Raw genomic sequence first — 7,195 nt, 5'->3', positions numbered from 1 at the left:
CCACTCTGGCCTCCCTCCCACAGTTGTGCAGCGCCCGCGGTCCTCCCTCCCCAGCGCGCCGGTCCTCCGGCACCCGGCGCCGCCTCCCTGCTCACCCGCGGCTCCCCCTGCGGCGGCTGGTGGGGGCGGGGCCGCCGGGATGATGCTGCACGCGGACGGCGCGGACCCGCCCCGTGCTCGGCGGTGCCCGGCGGCGGTGATGGAAATCCTGGAAACTCAGCGCTCGCGCGGGCGACGATGATGGGCTGCCATGGCCCGGGCTGGCGGCGGCGGCGGCGACGGCGGCGCGGCTGCCCCGGAGCGCGCGGGAGCGGCGCGTGGCGGCCCCGGAGCGCGCGGGGGCGGCAGCGCGGTGGGCGCCCTGGGAGCTGTCCCTGGAGGAGGTGCTGAAGGTGTATGAGCAGCCCATCAACGAGGAGCAGGCTTGGGCGGTGTGCTTCCAGGCCTGCCACGGGCTGCGGGGCGCCCCCAGCGGCCGGTGCCGCATCCGCGACACCGCAGACAGCCTGCTGCACCGGGTCGGCGCGCGGCAGGAGCTGGGTGAGCGTGGCGGGCGGCGGGGTGTGTGGCCCGCGGCTGCCAGCGGCGGCCGGGACACACCCGCGGCTCACGGGGTGGGTCCCTGGTGAAAGGGACCGCGACCTCCTTGGCACCCACAGCGCCATCCTGCTACTGGACCCAAGTCCTCCTTCCTGACTGGCTGCTGGACCTGGAGGCCCCCTGCCCTCTGGATCCGGAACCTCCGCTGGGCCCGGCACTGCCCTCCTGGCCTTTCCAGACCTGGGGACCCCTCATCGTTCCCTTCTCGTCCTCCCATCTCTCCTGGCATCAAGGCCAGCTGCTCTGCGGCGGGGCACACTTTCCTCGGCTGAGAAGGGGCTTTGGCCAGATTGCTAGTACCTGGGGTGAAGTCGGAAAGCAGGCATTATGCCATTTTGTTCCCTGCTCTCCCCTGGGCCACTCCTCCTGGCTTTGGGTTCTGGAGCCCTCAGTATATGGCTCATACAGGGCTTTGTGGGTACAAAGAGTCCTTGCCGCTCTCTAGTGACACGGAGAGGACACAGAATGTCCCCAGGCTAGCTCTTTCATGGAGGATGTGGGAGGGGCTTGCCTCCTGGGAATCTGTGCGGAATACACACCAGTTTCCTGGGTTTAATTAAGAGGGAGCAAGGAGAGTGTAAAATCTGCTCCTGGTTTTTTTTTTTTTTTTTTTATCCAAACGACTCAACAACTTAGCCCCTGAAATATGTTTGAGGTCTATTGAAAGTGGTGCGTTTACCTGGTTATGTACTTTCCCCTTTAAGTTGTTTTCTTCCCTGGAGAATGGAAGGTTTGTATATGGCACATAGGATATTACCCCAAAGCTGAAACCCTTTTGTGAGCACAAAGGTAGGCTGTGTTTACTGGTTGAAGCCTGGCCTCCCTCCAGTCCTCAGCTATGGCCTTGCACTTGCTCTGGAACAGGCTTCTGTGGAAGACGGGGCAGGAGCAGGGCAAAGCCCAGCAGAGGCAGCAGACAGTGGCTGCCTTTTACAGTGGGGAGGGGCCTGCTGTGTCCCCCCAGGAGCCTGCAGCTTTCTCCCTCAGCTTCCTCTTCCTTCCAACCCCTGCCTGTGACGCTTGCAAGTTGAATTTTGCACAAAAAGCATTGATACATTGATTTGATGGGTGGAAATAGTAAGCACCGATATTCCCACTTTACTCTCAAATAAGCTGAGGCCCAGGCCTCAGAAAGTCCAAAATCACTCAGAAAGTGGCAGAATTTGGACTCTGCACTCATGCTCTGAACCACTGTGCTGCCATGTCTTTCAAAGACTGGGCAGAGGGGCAGGTGCACAGTGACCTGCTCTCCCCTGGAGTCTGCATACTCACAGAGCTTTTCTCCTGAGGCTCTGTTCTCCTGATAAGATGCTCCCCGGGCCTACCGCAGCCCTGGAGATAAGTGATACCCTAGGGTCTGGCTCCCAGCTCTGCAGAGCAGGACAGGACTGCAGGGAGTGTATAGTCTGGCCTCTGATTTTTAAGGATGGGAAAACCCAAGCAGAGTGGGAGTGGTGAGTTGTTGCCCACAACCATAGCAGCTATCCCTGGGGTTTCCTGGTGTCTCACTGAACTGTGGGCAAGCCAAGCTGGGCTTCCTATTGGTTCTGTCCCAAATATCAGAGGGTCATGCTTGGGATGTGGGATATCTGTTTCTCTCTCTCCCCCAGGATTCTATGTGCTGCTGATTCCCAGCCATTGCCCATGTGGCTGTCATCACAGATCTAGTGGCACTTCCTGGCTGAGGAGTCAAAGCTCAGTACAGGCCTGTGCATTGAAGAGCCTTATCTCTGTTTGAACAGGGTCTCTGGTCTGGTTTCTGTTCATAAACATTCCTCACAATGGTGATGGCTTATGACTTCTGTCTGCCTTTATTTTATTTTTGGTACTGGGGATTGAATCCACGGACACTTAGCCACTGATCCACATCCCCAGCCCTTTTTTGTATTCTATTTTGAGGCAGAATCTCACTGAGTTGTATAGGGCCTTGCTAAGTTGCTGAAGCTGGCTTTGAACTCGAAATTCTACTGCTTCAGCCTCCTGAGCCACTGGGATTACAGGCATGTGCCACTGTGCCTGGCTGCCTCTCTTTTTTTTTTTAAGTGGAAGAATGGGAAATGTGTTAGACTGTGGGGTTATTTTTCAGAGGCCATTATTAAAACCTCAAGATCGGGAAAGGATTATTTTTTAAAATGGACTCAGGAAACTCCATCAGGTGAAGCTCTGTGGAGCTGTTCCATACACAGCACAGCCAGTGGTCAGATGGCCTGCAGCGCTCTCAGTGGATCCACCTCCTGCCATCCCAGGGTGGCTTGCCCCACGGGAAGGTGCTCTGCAAAGAGGGACTTGGGCATCGGCCCCTGGAGCATCCAGCTTCGGGCCCAGCTTTCTTCCAGGAAGATGCCCAGGAGACAGTGGAGGCTGGTGCTAGGTGCCCCTGGGGTGAGGGGAGCCATGGCTGTTTACTTCCTGACTTGCACTCACACTCACTTACACAGATATATTTCTATTCGTTTTTATTGGCCCAATTTTCTTTTTGGTGATGGGGTTCAAATCCAGGGACTCTTGCATGGTAAGTCCAAACTCCACCCTGGAGCTCCATCCCCAGCTCTTGCCTTTTGATGCTCCACATTTTCAGTTAGGCCCCACTCTTTATGCTTGGGGTGGACTGTGGGTCTGAGCCTGGCTGTCCCCAGGATTCTCTGAAGCAGTGTTAGGCTCCATTGCTAGTTCTTCGTTCTTGAGTGGATACAAGGCCTTCCCTTTTTTTTTTTTTTAAAGAGAGAGTGAGAGAAGAGGGAGAGAGAGAGAGAGAGAGAGAGAGAGAGAGAGAGAGAGAGAGAGAGAATTTTTAATATTTATTTTTTAGTTCTCGGCAGACACAACATCTTTGTTGGTATGTGGTGCTGAGGATCGAACCCGGGCCGCACGCATGCCAGGCGAGCGCGCTACCGCTTGAGCCACATCCCCAGCCCAAGGCCTTCCCTTTTTATGTTGTAGCCCCAGGTTCCTAACACAAAGACCATTAAAAGGCATTTGTCCAGGCCAGGTGTGGTGGCCCACTCCTGTAATGCCAGCGGCTCAGGAGGCTGAGGCAGGAGAATCATGGTTTCAATGCCATCCTCAGCAAAAACGAGGTGCTAAGCAACTCAGTGAGACCCTGTCTCTAAATAAAATACAAAATAGGGCTGAGATGTGGCTCAGTGGCCAAGTGTCCCTGAATTCAATTCCCAGTACCCCACAAATAAAAAATAAATTTATCAAAAGACACCTGCCCAGAACTGGACCACAGTGTCCAGAGGGCTGACTTGTCTTTCACTCTCGTCTCCCCCCAGCAGTGCTCAAGAGCAGGCTCTGGCCTCAGGGGGTCCGCTGCGCCTGGGCCCACAAGTCACAGCCAGGCTTGCTGCTGCTGCATGTGTGAGCTGGCCTCTGTGCCAGCCACAGACACTTCGCTGTGTGTCTCCTGGCCCAGCGTGCTCCTGCCAGGTGCTGAAATGGGACCCTTTGCTATTGAGGAGTGTGGTTGGACTTTGGGATCAGGAAGTGCACAGCTGGCTCTCTCTGCTGCTGGAGGTCCCTGAGTTCCACCGGTGGCCAGAAGAGTCTGTTGAGCTCATCTTCTTTTCACCTTCCCCCCTGCCCAGATGTGTGCAGATGAGCTTTGAGTGGTCTTGCCTTGGCTGGTGTCCTTAGTTATGCTGGGGAGAAGCTGGAGCTGGTCAGAAAGATCAGATTCTGCTTCCAGAGAGAATTCCCCTTCCCAAGTCTCCTGGCTGCCAGAACATTCCTGGTGGTTCTTATAGCTGGGTCCTTGCCAGTCCTGGCCATGGCTGGAATTACCTGTCACAGCTATGCCACCTGCCTGGCTATTGCAGGCGCTCTTGCAGCTGTGCTCTTTGCCCTTGAGGGCCACTTAGTCCAGTCATGGTGAAGGGTGACAGAGGCCATCCAGGAGGGTGGGAGCTTTCCTTCCTCACCGTGATGGGAGCCAACCTTGAGAGGTGCTTGTAGGACAGGTGCTGAGGTGTTGGGGTCACTCCTCCTGGGAGAGCTATGTTGTTAAGAGCCTCTTCCACAGCCGAGAAACCCAAAGTCACAGGAAAACAGCCACCTGAATTGACAGTTGTGGGTGTGACGATGGCCTGTGCCTTAGAGGTGTGTGACTGACCATCTTAGCCTTGGGGGTGCCAGTGGAGGCCTGTGCTGCTGCACTGCACATTTCTTGATGGTCAGCGCCTGTCCCTGAGCTCTGCTTTCTGGAAGAGAGCTGCCAGACAGTCACTGTGAGGTGTGTAAGGGGGTGAGCAAGGTGTATTTGCAGACAGATTTCTGGAATCCATCTTCTGAGCAAGCCTCACCTTGCAGGACGATCACCTTCTGTGTGTGTGACCTCTCTGACGCTGCCCATGCCAGGCTGGCCCTCCCATAAATCCTGGACATGGGCGGCCCAGGTGCCTGTCCTAGCTGGTACCACCCAACCTGTGCTGTGACTTTGGAAAGGGCTCCACATGTCCAGGAGCCTGAGGGGCCCCACGTCATGCATGAGGTTCAGCTTGCTGTCTTCTTCCAGCCGCACCCTCCACACGCTCACCAGCTGCCTGCCTGGCATCCATGGGGGGTTTCTCTGCCCCACATGGGACAGAGCTGACTCTAGTGCAGCACCAGGAATCTTGGGGCACTGGATGGTCTGGCCCTGGCATGAGGCCTGGTTAAACCCTGTGGACAGGCTGCCAGGGTTTAGCTCTGACCCTCCAGAGCGATGCAGAGGCCCGGTTAAGAGGGAGGAGAGGGGCCTGGAAGTGTGTCTGCTCTCCAGGCAGACCAGCACAAGGGGCCCGGGCAGTGGGAGGAAGCTCCCAGCCACGGTTTCGGCTTCTGTCCACTCCCAGGGAATCCCACTTTACCCCTGTGCATCTGCCTTGGTCCTTCTCCAGGGACTGAGGGGTGAGCAGAAAGGAGAGTGTGGGCATCTGTGGCTTCAGGACAGATCTCCACGACCTTCCGGCTCAAGGTGACACAAACCCATTCTCTTCTGTCTTAAGAGGGTATAGATCCAGAATAGCCTTTTCCTTAGGTCAGCTGTTGGCTGTCCTGCCTACATCTGCCACCTGTGTACCCTGGCCATGCCACGCAGAAGTCAGGGGGCCTGCAGGTGTGTACGCTCCCAATTCCACCCTCACATCTGGGAGTCATGTCGCTCTCCATTTTTTCTTCTTTTATTTTTTTCCTATTTTTAAAAATTATTTTTGGGACAGGGTATTGCTGAATGGCCCAGGTGTGCCTGGGACTTTTGATCTTCTTGCCTCAGCCTTCTGAGTGGCTGGGACTACAGGTGTGTGCCTTGGCACCTGGCTCATTCTTGATGTATTTCCAGGAAATTGTTGTATACACATCAATCTACTTCCCCTAAATACTTCAGCATGTGTGCTGTTACCAGAGCTTAGCGTTTGTTTGTAATTCTTTCTTTTGATGTGAAATTTACATATGATGGAACATGAGTCCTGGCACACCTTCCTCAATAGGTCTCTGCACCCCACCCTCTGCTGTCAGGGCCCCACTATGCCTGTTGAACAGTCAGAACCACCCCAGTGGTCAGAACCACCCTGTGCTGGTCCCTCCCACGGATTCCACTTCAGTAGATCTTTGCTGGGGCCCAGGAATGTTCCAAGTGGTTCTAGAATCCACATTCCACCCGAGGTTCTCGAATCCCCTGACTTGGGTCTCCTCTCAGATCCTTGCCCAGTGGACTGAGGGGAGCCCCTGGGGAGCGTGTGGAGAATCATGCTGATCTCAGCCCGAGGATTGGCAGAAGTGACCCAGGAGGAGGGACACACTTGTATCCCTTTGACCCAAAGAGCTCTGTGTTTGCTGAACAAACAGAGCTTGCGACTTCTGAACCTGCCTGTGGGCGTCCTCCAGCTCCTGAAGGCTGACGCTCCACCGAGGGCCCGACTGGGTCTTGCAGTTAGAGTCTTGACTGTGGAACGAGCTTTTGTGGAGAGCTCTGAAATCACCGACACTGGGTGTTTTTCACTCACCCTGACAGTGACCATGGGGGTGGTGTCTCCCCGTGAGAGGGGACCGAGGTGGTGGAGACCCTGGGCTGCTGGGAGCACACAGGGTGTTTGGGTCCAAAGTCTGCTGGCTCTGGGCTCCACCCCACCTCTGAGACAGGGCAGCACTGCACGTTGAGTGGCACCCTTTTGCACGAATTGATTTCTTGACTCTGTAGTGCGTCCACAAGACCCAAATTCAGAACTTGCAGAGAGAGTAGCATCCCAGAGCCCTGTGTTATGATCCCCACCTACTGGCCTCTTAGCCACAGTGTAAAGTTTCACGCACACCAGCACACGGGTTCTGCTCTGAAACGTAGAGCTGCCCTCTGCCCTCCCACTCCACTCCAGGATGCCCTGTTCCTGTCTCTGTTGTGTGTGTGTGTGTGTGTGTGTGTGTGTGTGTTTCCAGTGTCTTGTGGTGAGAAGGTGCTACAGTGAGTGGCAGGTGGCGTCATGCTGTGTGGCAAGGCTTTGGGGAGCAGACCTGCTACCTTGGAAGGCCGGGGCCGTGGTTTTGAGAAACTTTGGTGGTGGCCTTGCTGGGTTGCGGCCAGTTCTCCTGTCTATCAGGCTCATGTACATTGTGTTTCTGCAGC

General features: G+C 55.6%; 1 pseudogene; it reads left to right on the top strand.

Annotated features, from left to right (window-relative positions):
• Positions 1–250: 250 nt before the first annotated feature.
• Positions 251–7,195, top strand: part of LOC144256249 (protein spire homolog 2-like) — a 29,199-nt pseudogene continuing 22,254 nt past the window's right edge.

This window comes from Urocitellus parryii, chromosome 7 (assembly GCF_045843805.1).
Source record: "Urocitellus parryii isolate mUroPar1 chromosome 7, mUroPar1.hap1, whole genome shotgun sequence".
Taxonomy (NCBI): domain Eukaryota; kingdom Metazoa; phylum Chordata; class Mammalia; order Rodentia; family Sciuridae; genus Urocitellus; species Urocitellus parryii.
Note: the sequence above shows the minus strand (reverse complement) of the source record. Positions and strands in the feature narration are given on the sequence as shown.